Source organism: Agelaius phoeniceus, chromosome 5, assembly GCF_051311805.1.
Source record: "Agelaius phoeniceus isolate bAgePho1 chromosome 5, bAgePho1.hap1, whole genome shotgun sequence".
NCBI lineage: Eukaryota > Metazoa > Chordata > Aves > Passeriformes > Icteridae > Agelaius > Agelaius phoeniceus.
In genome coordinates, this window is record NC_135269.1 from 51,761,109 (window position 1) to 51,777,883 (window position 16,775).

Genomic DNA, 16,775 nt, shown 5'->3' on the forward strand with positions numbered 1-16,775 from the left:
GTGTTTCCTAGAGAAGCCTATAGCACAAGAGAGACTCCTCACTCCTTGATTAACTGAGAATTGATTATCTAAAGAGTGGTGATAGACTGAGAGTTAGTGATCTGAAAGATGGATGTATTAGAAATTTAGTAGAGAAGAAGAAGAGATGTATTTGTGAAGTTTTCATTTTCCTTGTGTGTTTCCTTTTTTCCCTTTCCCTTGTAGTTTAGTTAATAAGTTGTTTTGTTTTTTTTTTTTATTTCTAAGTAGGAGCCTGCTTTGCTTATTCCTGGTTACATCTCACAGCAGAAACCAAAGAAAGAGTATTTTCATGGGAGCACTGGCATTGTGCCAGTGTCAAACCATAACACCTGCATAATTAACATTGAAATTCTCAAACCTGCCTGCAAGTTCCTGGTCAGCTGTCAGAGATGGTCAGGGGAGAACAAGGTGTTACTCTGAGGAGGTTTCCTTCCAAACTATACTGAGATGTTTCTGGATAGTCAAGCTTCTACAGGTAACCTGAGAATAGATAGACAGATAGATGGTTAGGGAGAGGATGAATGTGCAGTGGAATAATTTTAATGGCAGAGAGCTGGAGACTTTCTGAAAGAATGGAATTTGGGACAAAATTTTCCTTACAAGCAGGAAGAAGGAACAAGGGAGGATATGCAATCCTGCTTAAGAACTTTAAACATACAGCTCTGCATGTGAAGACAAAAGTGGTCTTAATGTGATTTGAGGTGTTACTGAATGATTATGAAAAAAAAAAATTCAATTTGAAAAATAAATAAGGATATATTGATAACACTGGGAAAAAAGTTTAAAAGAGGCAGAGTTGCTAAGGATAAAGAATATTTCTACTTGTGCTACCCAGTGTTAGCTGATCTGGGTCAGCATTGATCTCTTAATCCCTAGCCTTCTTGGAAAGTTTAATTTATTTTTGTTATGTCTTGAGTTAACCGTGGACATCCCTTGTGTGTTTTCTCAGTAGTTGAATTTTCTGGTTCATTTTTTTAGACCTCAGAAAAGCCTGTAGGAATGGTCCTTTTATGCTGAAGTTTTGTGTAGATAGCTGTATCTGCAGCTTGGTTGAGGACTGTTGTTTCTCTTTAATACTTGAAGAAGGCCTTGTATGTTCCAAAACACAGTTGTGTGGGACAGCAAAGAAGAAGTGTTTGGGGAAGAGGAAAGAAAAATTCTCATTGTTCCAAAAGCTGATTTTGCAATAAAACAAAATAAGAGATCCAGTTATGGGGAATGAGATGGCAAGAGGGGCATCATCATATCCCAACAGATACAATGAGACAGAAATCATGTCCCCACTGGTTAGCAGGCAAAAAAAAAAAACAAAAACTTTCCTAGGCACTATGATTTTCTGTAGAATGCATATTCCAGGACTTGCAGTCCGATTGTGAGTTCTTTCTCTTGAGTGATCCAAGAGAACTGTTCTGACTGAAACCCTGAGCAACAAACTGTTGCACAGATTATGCAATATATAGTTCATGCAGTCCCCATGGGCCACTCCAGGCAGGACCAGGTGAGAGAAATGCTCTCTATGCTGCTGCCAGGAAGCACCACTCCATTGGAGTCTCTGGCACCAGGCACCTGCAGACACCCAAGGTCAGCAGTGCCAGGGCTATAGGGCAGTTTGCTCAAAGACCTGGATACAGCTCATGGGTAATGTGGAAGAATGGGGATATCTGTTTTATGTCCCAAGGACATTAAACCCTGGGGGAAAGTAAAATGTGATTTGATTTCCATATTATAGGAAGTACTTTGTCAAGAATCACCTGAAGAAATGGAGAACAAGCCTTGCAAGAAGACAGGCAAGCACTGCAATGACCCAATATGAGGCAACAATTTAACACAATCTCTCCTGTCCTGAGCAGCCACCAGAACATAGGAAGGCCAAGTCATGCATCACACAACTCAATGGACATTTTATGGATGTTTTACAGAGGTGACCCATAGACTATGAGAATCAAATCTGTATATATATGTATCACATGACAGGAAAGAGAGTGGTGCTTAGTAAGGTTGTATTGGATAGCGTAAGACTTGAGAGTGGCATCCATTGTATGGACTAAGGGCTAGAGATTGAGCTGGGATGGATGGATTTGGTTCATGGCAGTCCATCATGGTGCTGCTTTGGACCATGTCATGTTTTGAAAATGCAACTAAAAATGTGGATAACACACCTGGGTTTTGGTTATTGCTGGGAAGTCCTTCGATGGCATCCAGATATTCCCACTCTGCCTCCCAGTGAGTAGGCTGAAGGTGTGCAGGAAGTTAGGAGGGGACACAACAAAGGTAACTGACACCAACTGATTAAGCAGGTTACTTTCTGCCATATAGAAGCAGGTTTAGCAATAAAAACTTAGGGGGGAGGCAGGTATTTTGGGATGAGAGACACTGCTCAGAGCCCAGCTAGGCGTTGACCTATTTGCAGGAAGTGGTCAGGGTTTACTTTTGTATTCATTTTTTATTCCATTCTATTATTCCTCTTTATTTTGCTTATTAAATGTTTTTAACCCACAGGTTTTCTCACCTTTGCTCCTCCTATTGTCTCCCCTGTCCTGCTGGAGTCAGAACAGCCAAATGGTGCTTGGCTGGTGAACCGAGTCAACCCACCACACCTTGTCAATGGCCTTGTGAGTTACAGTACCACTCTTCATCTTAACATGAACTTAAAAACCTTTGGAACATCGCAGACAGTATGGTAATATTACCAGACTAAGAAAAACATTTCAGTTAAGCAATACTTCTGAAAGTTTCAAAGCATGCAGAATCTAGTACAATGTGCAGCAAGGCCGGATCCATAGAAACGTGAAAGGGGAAAAGAAAAATCAATATATCCTTGTCAAAGGTTGATCATTCAGGATAGGTTTATAGAATGAGATAAGTACTATATTAGAGCAGCCAGTCTAGAGGGAAAGTTTTTTTACGACAATATATGACTAATTATAGTAACAGAAATACCACATATCAAAACAAGAACTGTAAGATGAATAAGGTATTACTCAACAGGAAGCAATATGTGGAAAAACACGGCAAAGGAATGTGATAAAAGAATCTTCTCAAAGAAATTTGAAGGGTTTATGCTTCTACAAAATTATATTAATGATTTTCAAAATTATTGATGACAAAAATGAGAAGCATTACCAAAAATGTTAACATTTTTACATAGAGAAACTTGAATTCTGAAGTTACTTAGTTCTACTCTGCAAGGGAAAGACAAGAAAGCTCCAGAAATGGCCTGGGAAAGCACTGTTGTAGGATATACCTCTGATTTTACATTTCCACATCTAAATTGGTCACTGTAACCTCTGTCTCACAATCTACAGATAGATGGAAGTACTCCCACCCTGCTCAACTGAAGTACTTTAACCAGGCTGAGATGAATTACAGAGTGTTTCTCTTCACTGACTTCAAAACCTTATTCAAGGCATCGAAGTTTTAGATGTCTCTGGTAGGACAGACTTGTTTTATTCTCTGCTTGTTTGGGAAAAAATCTTAAGAAGCTCTCTGGAGTCAAGAACAGCTACAAAAGACCTGGAGCACTGAGCAAAGAAACAGTCTTCTTTCCTATGGTCTTAGAGTTTAAGTAAATTGATATAGCATGTACCCATCATAAAACAAGATTTTATCAGTATTTTCAACATTATTATTGTTGAATAATTAGCTTTCACTCCTTATCATTGAAAAAAATTGGAAACCATCTCTAATTTTATTTGTATATTAATTTGCCAGTGTCTAGGATCAGAGGGCTTCATTATTGCCAGGGAAAAATTAAATGTCTTTTGTACCCAATACTGATCTCCACCTTTAGAAAGATGCCATTGAGAATAAATTTTCACTAAATAGAAAGCATGAAAATTAAGTCAAAAGCACTAATTCCCCAAGAACTTGCAGGTTCTGCAAAGCTTTTAATAGGCACAGGAAATTTTGCCTGGCTGTTTCCCATTGTTGCTGCTCATTATTTTTCATCAAAAACACAAAAGCTTTTGGAACTGAAAATTCTATTAACATCCCCATACAGCATATAGAGGGAATTAAACACTCCTTCTCTTTCCCTTTTTCTTATTACAGAAGTGAAAGCAGAGCTGCACTGAGTGCAGCTCGACAGTGGTGGAATTGGATGTGTGGTCACTTGTCCCATCCTGAAGTTTTCCAATTTCTAAGTAGATATCCAAGGTGATAACAGACAACTGCTCCAACAACTCTAAATGCTCTAAAATCTAGGTTAGTAAATCTTTATGGAACTGTAATTGTATTTTAAACTGTGCGTTTTCTTTTTTCAAAGAATCTCCTAAGGAACAGACTCTTCTAAGCTTAGCAGAATGCTATCAGGGACAATGAGATTTTTATGGAAAAGGAGGTAAAGAATCAAAACAAAAGTACCTTTTGGGAATTTCAATAGCATAAAATTCTGAATAATATGTGATATTTATCTGCAGATTGAAGATGGAGACTTTGGAGGCTTCTGAAATAATTTGGGTGTTGTTTTCCTATAATTTTGGCCTGACATACTAAACAGCAACAGTGAAAGAACACTAAACCCCATTTATTTTCATAATATTCCTTGCATTTCTTTTTGTACACTACAGAACAGCTGAGAAAGTTCTCTTTGAAAGAGATCATTGACACTTTTTGGAGAAGCAGTTCACAAAAACCAGATTAAATCAATTGTCGTCATATTACGAGAGGAGAAACACATTTTATACCTGCATTCAGTCTGTATTTCTGAATGGAAAGAATCTGACACATTGAATCCACTTTCACACTCCTTACTGCATAAAAGCAAACAAACTGAAAAGAAACAAAATCCAATTACTCGACACTGAAAATTTTAATGGACAAGAAGTTCAATATTCATTGTAAACATGTTCCTTCTCACTTTGAATTAGAAACCCACTGTACCTAAAGTACTTTAGTGTGGTGATTTTTCAAGATGACCTGTACTTAAAGCCATTTTCTTTGAATCAGTTCAAGTGCTTCAGTTCAAGTGCTTCACTATATATTCTATATATAGAAATCACTATATATTCTTCCACTATATATTCTTCTTTCTATATATAGAAATCACTATATATTCTTCCAAGTTTCTGAAACAAATTACTCTCTTCCAATGATGCTAGATAGCACAGAGGTTCTCCAATATTCTCATTTGTTTGGGTAGTCCATTACTGTGATACTTCCCACTGGAATCACTGCCCAGTGACACAAAGTGAATTTCCAAGAGATAAACTACATGTAAACTTCCTGTTCATGAAAAAAAGTAAAAGACAAAGAAATAATGGGATTTTAAAACAATGTAGGGCCTATATATGGGTCTCCTATATTTGAAGCACACCTTGAGAGCTTAAAAAGTCTCAGTTATTTGAAATTCATTATACAAACTGTCTCTACATCAATCTGATTCTCTCAAACAGCTCCTTGACAATGCTTCTCTTCACCTCTGGAGCAGCTGTGAGCAGTTTAACTTCAGAGCTGAAAGCAATTTATCTTCATCAATGAGATATTGTAGCTACAGCAAACAAGTTCTGCTGAAAGTTTTTCCTGGCTGGAGCATGACATTAACCAGGTGAGTCAAATTCCACACACTCAGAACCCATCCTGGATACTTGTCAGGCAAGCCTGTAACTCAACTTCCAGAGCATGTTATTTTCTTGGCCAGGACCGCTCTGTAACTACAGTCCTCTTGATGAAGGAGCTGCCCTGCTTCCAGTTTGCCCAATAATTTTCTCCACCCTCATTCCAGAGGCTTCACTGAATGCCTCAGACTCTGTACATGGTGTCCAATGTGCTCCTTTAAAGGACAGCAGACACAGACCTTTTGGAAACTGACACCTCTCATATTCTGGCAAACTTCCCTTGCCAATAACCAGTATGGGCTGGGAGAAACCTGAAGCCTTCATAAGCTTTTCATCTTCCTGCATATTCTGCTCATTGACTGAACAGGCAATAATACCATTCTGTAAAAGAGACATGTCCTCTGGGCTGCTGTTGTGTGCCCCTGGTACAAAATCAGAACACAAACCTCAAAGTATTTATAGGCCTAATTTATCATTTAACAATTTTTTGCCTTCTTAAAATACAGCTCCATGTTTATTCTTGTTGAATGAGGTGTAGTAGGTGCTGTGTGAACCCAAAGTGTAACCTGCAGTGGATCTGCATGGACAACCAGATCTGCCTTACTAGAAGAGACACTCTCACAGCCTGGGAGAGCTCATGTGCAATATAGCTCATTGGAGCAGCTATAAAGGCAGAACTGTTGGTCTTGCACCATGATCTAATTCTCTAATAGCACCTCTTCCCACTGAAATGTGCACATTCCTCATGAAAGCATAGAGATTGTGGTAGAGTTAACACAGATTTGTAAGACTTCATTTCATAAAGTGCTTGTAATATTCCTCAAGCTTCCAAAACACTGGCTTAGTAATGAATTTCAAAATATATGTCTGAAAATAGTCCACAATTGTCAGCAGACTATCTGAACTGCAAATAAACTAGGTGTGCTCTGATAAAACACCATCCTATACTTTTGATTTTTATCATTTTGGAGGAGGAATTTTGTTTTAAAATTAGTTGCATGATATAACTCCCAGGTAAGAGTTTTAATTTTCATAAGTCAATACATTCAGGGCCAGCTTGGATGAACTTTGAACAACCTGGTCTAGTGAAAGATGTCCCTCCCACAGCAGGAAATAAACTTGATGCTCTTTAAAGGTACTTCCCAACCCAAACTGTTCAATGCTTGCTTTTATACAGAGTGCAAAAGTAGGAGGAAAAAATTTTGCCTACAGTGACACTATAAAAGGTGTCTTTGTTTGCATGGAATTTCCCTTCATGACAGTAAAATCTTTTATGGGGACTTTTATCAAATAAAATGCGAGTCAGTAACACCATAATGATGTCTGTTGAGATGCAACATGAGAAAGAAAAATATTTAAATCCTTTCCCCAGTCATTTGCTAGCTTTTACATTTTTAATTATTCCAGGTGATGACAGATAGTTGGAAGTGCTAGAGTTATGCTTCTCATAATTGATGTTGTCTGTGTGATGATGACATGCTAGTGTCATCAACCATGCTGGCTTTTATCTAAGACGTTTGATCGGTTGTGTTATTTTTGAGGAAAGATGTTTATCAGCCAAAACCATTAACTATTATGCTTGACTTAGAGCAAAGTTCAAATTAATTTCCTTGGATAAATTTATTCTGGTGAAACACAAAATTGAATAAAGGTAGTTTGTCAAAATTATGCAGGAACTTTTAATTGATAGATGTAACTATATGAGATTTTTCAGTGGCATAATTATTCTAAACAGATAATTCCTAGATTTAATCTTACTTTTACTTATTTTTTTAAAATTACTAATGATTTTAACAGTTTGCTTCCTTTCAGTAAAAGACATTTCTATTTCCATTTTATTAATATACTTTGTAAGTTCTCACATTTTTCCCCCAGGTGATATTTTGTTAATCAGGTTTCTGCATAATTTTATTTTATCTTTTGGAGATTTTTAGAATTCTTTATTAGGTCTTCTCCCACCTTGACCCAAAACTTCACATTAAAACTTTGTTCTTCTGAATAATATCGATTTGTCATAAATCTCCCCATGTAAAAAAACCCCACATGAATAAATGCATCTTGTAATGTGTAAATGTTTGACCTCATAGTACTTTTGAGTTCAGGGGAAAATCTTTTCTGTTAGACTTCTTATGTACTCTTTTTTTTTTATAATTTATCAAACTGCTAGATGACCACATCCACATTTTTCTCATTGACAGTAATATATTTAGCCACCTTTCAGTTCTGTTTTCCTTGTTCCTTTCTTAAATTTGCAGTCATTCTTTGTCTCTCTTGGAACTTGCAGTGATAAAATTGTTTCAGTAATTTATTTCTGTGAGGTCCTGAGAATAGTTCATAGCCAAATGAAAGCTGGGGTAATGTCTTATTCAAAACATTATTTCCTAATCTTACACTAATATTTGGACAATAAAGGCACAAATGTATTTATTCAGGGATTCTTTGTGATCTTAACTTTCTCATAAAAAATGTCTATGATGTCTACCAGCAAAACAAACCACACAAGTACTCCCATTGCCCTTTGCTGCTGCAAACAAACTCAAATTGCAATAAAACTGACTTGTGAAGCCTTGGAGTTAACTGTACATACTCCTCTTTTTCCTCATTCTGTCAAGACCTAGCAAACGCTCTCCAAGCTTGGGTTGGCAGAATGTCTCCTACATTGTCAGGACACCCAGCACTTCTGGCAGTGGGTAAAGCTCCTAACATGCCCCAAGCCAGGCAGTACAAGGAAAATGGGCCAGGCTCAAGCTCCTGCTGGGATAAGAAGGTAAGGTATAGTACACATATGACATCTCCAGCCTCATTCAGCATGGCTGAGGAAATTTCCTGTTAACAAAGTAAATTTCAGGCTGAAACTGCAGCAATGAGGGGAGTCTGCAACCAAATAACCTCCACCAGAGTGGAGTAGAAGTGGTGAAGAAAGTCTCTGCTCTCCTCTTCATGCCTGTAGCCATGTGTACGTGTTTTACTACCTACAGATATTAATCATACAACATTAGGGTAGCTATGTCATTAATAGCATGTCTTAAGAGCAGTTTAAAATTCAGAAGAAGTGCTGGGATGTTTCTCTCTGCATCTGCATTGTCCCACTGCTTACATTGCCCATGCCAAAAGCATCTGCTGTTGTGTTAAAGAAAGCTCAACTCTGAAGAGTAAATTCTGCTTGATAATAATGTGTTTCCATAGATTACTTCTTTTCACAGGAATTCTCTGAGGGAATACTGGAGAGGCAGGAAAAAAATCACCTGAGAAATTATTTTTGAAAACGTCATCAGATAAAAACTGACCAAGTGCAAATTTTCTCATATCCACAGAATTAATCTGCATGAATTAGTATGCATCCTCCTTAATTTGGATAAGGAGGTTTCATTGAGTTGGGGAGCAATCCCCTTAATGTCTCATGATTTAGGCAACATGAGACTTATATGCCACGTTGCAATTGGTTTTTTCCTTACAAAAAGTTGATTTCTTCTGGAATGCAAGATCAGCCTCCTAAGAAGAGAGCATTTTTGTATCTGTCATTTAACAAGCAGTAAAGGAAAACATGTATTTCAAGGAAAACATATTTCAGTGAATAAAGACTAAAATTCAGATGTGAAATCACATTAAAAAATCCCACTTTGATTTCCATATGTGTTTATTAAAGTAATACAGAAGAGAAAAATATTAATCAGTAATTTCTTAACCATTAATACTTTATTTTAAAATAGATCAAGCTCAGAGATCAGGTCCAGACTTGCACTGAACCATATTTTAGGGCTCTTCTAATTTGTTTCATTTGAATTTGATTCAGTATTAAATTCTAACAGCATGAAAGATCAGGGAGCACTAATCATGAGGTTTGACTTGCACTATCCCCTTCTCCTTTATTCTGACATAATTACCTTTTTCAGGTTCAAAGAAAGCTCTAAATTAATATTTTATGGCCCTGCCATTTTTGTGGAAAGAATCAGATTTCTTAATTGAACTTAGGGGGATATATTAAAAAAATGCATAAAGATGCTATTACTTTACTATTAGATGTAATTCTGAGCCTCCTACATATCCCTGGAGCAGCCTGGTTCCAAGCCAGCCAGCTCAGCCACGTGAGGCTGAGCCCCAGCCTCCAGGGTTAATGGGCTCATGCAAGTTTACATCAGTGGTGGGCAAGGCCTCTTCAACAAGGGCTTTCAAGGGAAATTTAGGAGATGGATTTGCAACATGTCAGCTATTAGCCTCATGTGGCAGATATGAAGCAGGAATAAATGACCATAGATTATTTCATATCAGTGAGAGCAATGCATAGAAATGTGTTCAGATGGCCACGCTACATTCCCAGCAGCTGCTCCCAAAGCCAAGATCAGCTGAACAATTTAATTTTGGAAACACCTCATGCCTTTGAAATAAGTGTTCCCTCTCTTAATTTTCTAACATGCAAGAGGTTTTTTTTTTTTTGCTTTTAATCGAGTTTTGATCTGAAACTAGATTAAACTATCTAGTTTGTATATTAACAGCTCCTGTGGCCTGGAAACACACAGCCTTTGCCAGCCCTACTGACCCACTTGCCTGAAGGCTCTGCTTACATCTGGGAAGTCCCATCTCCAGATCCACTGGGTGTAAATCAAGAAGAAAGAGGCAAGAGCATACTTTATGCTCTTTAAAAATCCTGAAACATCTTTTTTGTCTTACAAACTATCAGTATTTTTCTTTAATTATATGAAAGGCTTCATTAGCTGTATATTTCCAAGTCCCAGAAAAACATTAAGGACAAGGAGGAGAGAGATACAGCTGCACAAATATGTAAAGTATGGCAATCTGGAATTTCCTACTGGAATTAGTTATGGAGAGACATCAATCACTGTCCCCTCTAACCTAGCTTCAGGTCACTACCTCTACTCTTAATCTTTACAAAGATTAACAATCAGCCAATTTAAATATATATAGCTCTGTAAAAGATTTACAAGTTCAAATGGTAGGAATGAGTTTCAGATATCCTGGCAAACTTCCTATCTTAAGGGATCTTCCAAATCAATTTCCAGTATATGTTCTCTTCCCCACCACCCTTCTTCCCCAAAATAAAATTAAATTCATCCAACAATAGTGGAACAGTACCTAAAAATACCACAAAAATTTTTTTATCTTATTCTGACTTTTTCAGAACAGGGTCACTTTTTTCTAAAACATATCCTGCATGATTATAACTTTACTTATGAAGAAAACAGAAGAATATAGGTAAGGGTAAGAGATGATTTTGTGTACTGCTGGGTAGCAGGGCACAGCAACACTGCACTCCCAAGGGCTGGATTCTTAACAGAACAAACAACAGCAGTAGCTCAAATTAGCTTCTCAGCCAACTCTTGGATACACTTTAAACAAATTGCCTGCATTTCAACAAAATTTTCCTTTCCTCTACTTTCCTGATGTGTGACACAATAACTTTCATGTCAAAAAAACAACCATAACACTCTTGGTCAACTTCCCTTATGCTATGAAAACTGTTTTCTACTGGATTTAGCAGTTTCAGATCTCTGTAGAACACAATTTTTTATCAATACAAAGGAAATACTTATTGAAAACAACTTACATTCCCAGTTATGGTACCCAGGGCCAAATTGATACAGAACCAACTGTTTGGGCTTTCTCTGTTTTAACCCTTGATGAGGGCAATACAACTCCCTTTTTCTGTCTCCAGTAACAAGACAGGCAGAACTCAATGCTGGCTCATCCCAATCAGCTTTTCCTAAGGGACAGCCTCACCAGGCTCGGTTCTTTTCCCTGAGAGGAGGCAGCTGCTGGCTAACAGCAATCATTGGCAAGCAGGCACATTCCTCCTGCCTGCCCAGAGGTGCCAGGGGAGCAGAGGCCATCTCTGCAGCCCTGCCAGAGCAGGGCTGATAGCCTGACCTTCAAAACCAGTCTCTTCTGGCTCCTGAGGTCAAGACAGTTTGGAATAGAGATTTCTGCTGTGTCAACTGCCCCATCAAGGGGCTCCCATTTCACTTTGGGTCCTTGTGCACTAGCTATGTGCAGATAGTAAGTGCTGTGAACCCACTGCAGCCAAGCATGGAGAGTGGCCATGATGTCTTTTAAAAGATAAATATGTTGTGTGGCTATGCAGATAAACACCACTTTCCCCAGGTACTCTGAACAATGACATTGGGAGGTTAATGGGAGTTTCTGTCAGATTCTAAAAACTCTCCTGGCTACTCAAGCAGCCTGCAAATTCCTCTCTCACAAGGTTCAATGCCTCCACATTCCTTTGCAGAGTGTCACGGTGATCTAACAACAGGAAACCTGCTGTTGCTGGTTGCAGAGCAACCAAGGAGACAAATAACCTGTATTATAACAATTTGGTCTTCAACCAGGCTCAAGTTAGTATTGGTGGGGCAGAATAGCTGATCACAGCTGGGTGATGAGACTGCCAGCTTCCCACAGTGTTCGAGTGGCCTCTGTAATCCACTTTCTTATAGGTCTACTCAAATGCAACTGAGGGCTTTAAAAACCAACCAACCAAACAAACAATGCTCTAAAATAAATAGGCTTTATCAGAATATAAAGTGAATCAGCTAACATTTTAAATAGAAAATAATCAACTATTTGATATGCTAGGAAAATTAAATAAATAAATATTACCTTTTTTACACAGACCACTCCATCTCCAAATCAGTCCTTTATTCTGATGCTGGTTTAGCTAGTTTTGTGGCTTCCAGACCAGAGCACATTCTGCACAGCCCTCTGACGTGGACAGTTTTCCCTCTGTCCCTGTCAGGGCTGGCCAGCTGCTCTGTGCTCCTTGCAGCAGTTCCCATCTCTGAGCTAAAGGTTCCCATCTCTGTGCCCTGATCTTTTGCTACCCCTCCCTGACAGTTCTTGAACCTGCCCAGTCCCTCAGCACTCTCCCTCAAGAGCAAGTTCCCTCGTCTTGCCTTCTTTCCAGATGGCTGAGCCAATTCAGTTTCTATTTAAGTGAGCAGCACGAGTACATCTGTAGCAACAAATCAAGTGTTAAAACTGCCTGGCTCAAAATTTCTCAGTTGTGTAGACCAACTGGCTTTTTGGTGGGCAGCCCTAGGGGTAAGATTAGTTAGGCCCTGCTGCTCAGCCTTGGAGGCAAAGGGAACTGTGCTCCCCTCAGCCTTATTAAAAGCCATTAACTCTGTTAATATCTTCCTTACCTGTCTTGTCTCTTGACAGGCCACACAGCAAATTCAGCAAACTCAGACACTTGCACAAAAAGACATGGCAGTGTCACCAGGGCTGTGCTGTTACTGTGGGTAACTGTGCTGCCACATTTGGGTCTCCTCAGCAGTCTGCTTTGCACCCTGGCTGCCTTCTCCAAGACACAGGTGACTCCTGTCAGCCCTGTTCCCTGAAAACAGACTGCAAAAGAGCTGCTGGTGTCCCCTGAATCTGGGTGGCATCATCAAACTTTGAGAGAGGCACACGCACACTTGTGCAGAAAGTCAGAGGTATTGTGGAAAGGGCCATTGCAATTAAGGCCCATCTCTTATTTAAATAAAACCAAAACACCAAAACAACAACCCAATTAAAAGTCACAATCAGAATAGACTAAGCTGCAAAACAACATTCTTGTTAAGTCCATGCCCACTGTTATCGATACTGTGGGCAATGGGACTATAAATATAATAATTAGTGAGGAAACTCCTTACCTAATGCAATTTAACATTGACTAATCTCTATAGCTGAACATATTTGGTTTACAGCTAGTGACTGGTGTGGTGCAAACTGTGGCTATGTCAAATTCCAGCAGTGGGGTGAGTTATAGCTGGTTATAACCCAAAACACACATTACACTCTTCTTCTGAGTTTTAGAAGTCTGTATACAAGATTCCTTAATTTCCTACTAATTCACTTAATTCTAACTAACTATGCATTTACATTCACTTAATTCTAACTAACGATGCATTTACATTATTTTTGGCAGGGTTTCTTTTTGCAGTGGTTCTCCATGGTTTGCTGTAGTATGATTTGACAAAAGTTACTCACATAAAACAGGCTACTAATACATTGCAGTACACTGTATTTTACAGAAAGCACATGCAGCATTTGTAACGTGTGTGCCAAATTCAAACTTAAAACAAAGCAACAAGAGCACTATTTTTATTACATAAAAATAGTTTCTCATAAATTCTGCTGTTGCAATGTCAGTAGAATTCTAAAGGCATTAAACTTTCAAACCTCTATAAGTATAGGACATCACTCAGGGGGGATTTGCTAGGATTATTTAGGGGCTGCACAGTGCATTGTTGGAACATAAAAGGAAAGATTTCTTTGTTAAAAATTCTCAGTGATCCTCACTAGCATATATTTTTGTGTGTCTTATCACACCCCAAAGGAAAGAAAGAAGAAGGATTTTTTTTTTTTTTAAGAGGTGGGCAGGGGAAGTACTTTATGTTCTTTACATCTATTTTGCTAAAGATTCTGAATTATTCCTACTATATTGTTAAAGCCCATATTAGTCACTGTTTACCACAAGCTCACTAGAATATCTATGAAAACCAAGGAAAAAAGATGACATAAATACAATCAAAGGAAATCCATTTAGAATGTGAATGACTATTCATGGTATTCATCCAGCTGTAATTATTACATATATTCAGCTTTCCTGTCTCTGGACAGTGGAGCTGAGCCTTTTTTGCAGTACCAGAAGCAACTTTTTCTCAGGAAGAATTAAGTATTCCAGTGTTTCCTTTTTCATCTCATTTTCAGTATGCCATGTCATTTCTCTCTCTCTGCTCTCTTTCTTTTCTCTGCTCCTCAGTGGACTTGCTGGCGGGCTAAACTACAGAAAAGTTCTGGCAGACTAAACTACAAAAAAATTTAATTAAAAATGGTTCCTTTCCCTGCTGAACAGTACAGAATCCTCACAATTCATTTAACCACAGTGAGAATTTTGTCACATTCAGGCAAAGAGTATTACTTCAGGAGAAATTGAAAGGTTTTCAACACCGGCTTTTCAAAGGACTCTGCTTTCACCAACATGTTGAAAATATCCAGGCTTCACAAAAGTTGAATGCTTTGTCATTTGTCTCTAATCTAGCTACAAAAATGCTAATAACTGTCATTTATTCTTCAGATAATGAACTATAACAATTAATATTGTGGTCCTGAGATTCTAATGTTGACCAGGCTTGAGGGAATACTTGTTTAAAGGGTGAAGGAGAAGGATTAACTTCTTCTGCATGAAGAGCAAGGGATTAAATATGTGTGACCTTTTCCACTTTGAACATTCAAAAAACATATTTTGAATACAGGACTATTTACAGAGATTCTCCTGATTTTTTTTTTAGTTCATATACCATATAAAAGTTAGAATTTTTCATCTCAGCAAATTGTATAAGGGAAAAATATGTATTAGGCATCTAAGGATCTGATTTTCTTACAGCCAAGAAAAACCCTAGTGTAAGAATTGAAGAAAATGAAATGTTTTGAATGCATGGAATTATGAAAATTGTTCCTAACACCAAAACCAATGAGATACTAGAGCAGATATTCAGGGAAGTTCATGGGAGTGCTCTGTGGAAGAAAGGTCTGAGGACAGACTAAGAGGTGATAAGATTCCTTACAAGTTGACACCTGGAGCTTTTGCTGTGCCTCTGTGTGTGTAGGTGCAGCAATGGCAAAGCAGAGATGCTGTTTCTCTCTCTGAACAACAACAAGGGGTGTGGGTGGAAGCTCCACCTGAACAGGAGGAAGAACTTTACTCTGCAGTGACTGAGCACTGGAACAGGTTGTGCAGAAAGGCTGTGGAGTCTCCCTCCTGGAGATATTCAAGAATATGCTTGAGCAAGGAGGTTGGACCAGATACCCACTGGGGTCCCTTCCAAGCTGAGCCATTGTGTGACTCTGTGAGATATATAGATGCAGAGATGGATAGGTGCATAGCTAGCTAGAATATTTCCTGTTGTTTGCTGAGCTGGTGGCTTCCATAGCAGCCTTTGGTTTGCCAAAAATTTCTGTTACATTGCCTACATATTTAACTGAAAGAATATAATTGAGGAAGCAGTTTTCAAGGAGACCTTGCTTTCAGTCCAGAATCAAGGATTTTATGCAGCTACCTTATGGCTAAGTAGTTCTTAATAGGACTAAAACAGTATTGTGGGGTTTCTGCTCTAAAACTGGATTCCTTTTTAGCTCTCAAAATTACCTGCATTAAAAAAATGCCACATCATCTGAAAGCATGAACAACAGGAGATTATGAATTTGGTACTTTATGTTCTTACCAGCTTGATGCAATCATTAGACAAAATAGGATGCAATGATAAGAGGATAAAATTTCAGTATTTGCCCATAATTTGAATATCAAGACACTTGTCCTTTCCAGATGCTTTTTAGGAATACTGGACTCAGACACTCATGAGCAAAAGCAGAAAGAACTATAATTTTGTGAAGATCTATCAAGGCTTGTTCTGTTTCTCAGAACCAGTTAAAAAAACCTGGGGGAGAGGACAACAAAAAGACTGCATCCACCATGTTTCCTCACTTCCAACTACTTTCATATTCTTTCATATTCAATCACAAACATGGATGTAACTTGCTACAGATTCCTTTGGCTTCTTGACTTCTTCATATAAAAATTCCAGTACCATTGAACTAGGCCATAATTTCCAAATGTTGCTCCCCCTTAAATACAATTATCATTGCAAGGCACTTGGCAGATTGTGTGGGCAGAGGAGGGAAGGGGGCACCACACTGTGCTGGCAGATCCCCAGTCATTACAAAAACAAGGGATGCCTGACAACTGAAAGAAATCAATGCCAATTTGCTCATAAATGGTTAGCAGAATAGCCATTACTTCACTGATTAAATCATCTGCTAACTAACAGGTAAAATTCAAAAATTAATGGAAACTTCATATTGCTGCTATGTAAAATTATCTCCATTCTCTTTTCAAGCTGCTGTGTGTTCTGATGAAGACGTGCTTTGTCTCTCAGAGCCTGTTGCCATGGAAGTGACTGAAGTACTGCTAGTTAAGCAATAGCCTCTATTTTCAAAACAAATAAGCAGCTTCCTTCTGCAGAGGGCTGTAAGTGGGCCTTGTGCTACTCTCAGGTGTGCATTGCACTCATTATCAAAGGCTTTTAAGCACAGAGGTCATCTCTAAGCAAGCGGGTCACCTAACAGGAAGGACCAGCTAGAAGGTGTTGCCTTGTGTGGGCAGAAGGGACCTCAAGTTTCACTCCTGACAGTATTTCCAAA

At 38.5% G+C, this 16,775-nt stretch overlaps 1 protein-coding gene and 1 long non-coding RNA gene across 6 annotated transcripts in view; one reads left to right on the top strand and one right to left on the bottom strand.

Annotated features, from left to right (window-relative positions):
- Positions 1-4,062, top strand: part of LOC143694160 (uncharacterized) — a 50,614-nt gene extending 46,552 nt beyond the window's left edge. The window contains exons 5-6 of the long non-coding RNA XR_013182457.1: positions 2,521-2,633; positions 3,327-4,062. This is a non-coding gene — a long non-coding RNA (uncharacterized LOC143694160). The remainder of the gene's footprint in view (positions 1-2,520; positions 2,634-3,326) is intronic.
- Positions 1-16,775, bottom strand: part of SLC13A1 (solute carrier family 13 member 1) — a 52,318-nt gene that overhangs the window by 32,172 nt on the left and 3,371 nt on the right. The window contains exon 2 of one of the 5 annotated variants that reach the window (XM_077179017.1): positions 384-501. The exons of 3 other annotated variants lie outside the window; for them this stretch is intronic. The gene's annotated coding sequence lies outside the window, so the exon portion shown is untranslated. Of the gene's footprint in view, positions 1-379; positions 502-16,775 lie in introns of all 5 variants that reach the window. One more of the 5 variants, XM_077179016.1, reaches the window with a different exon arrangement.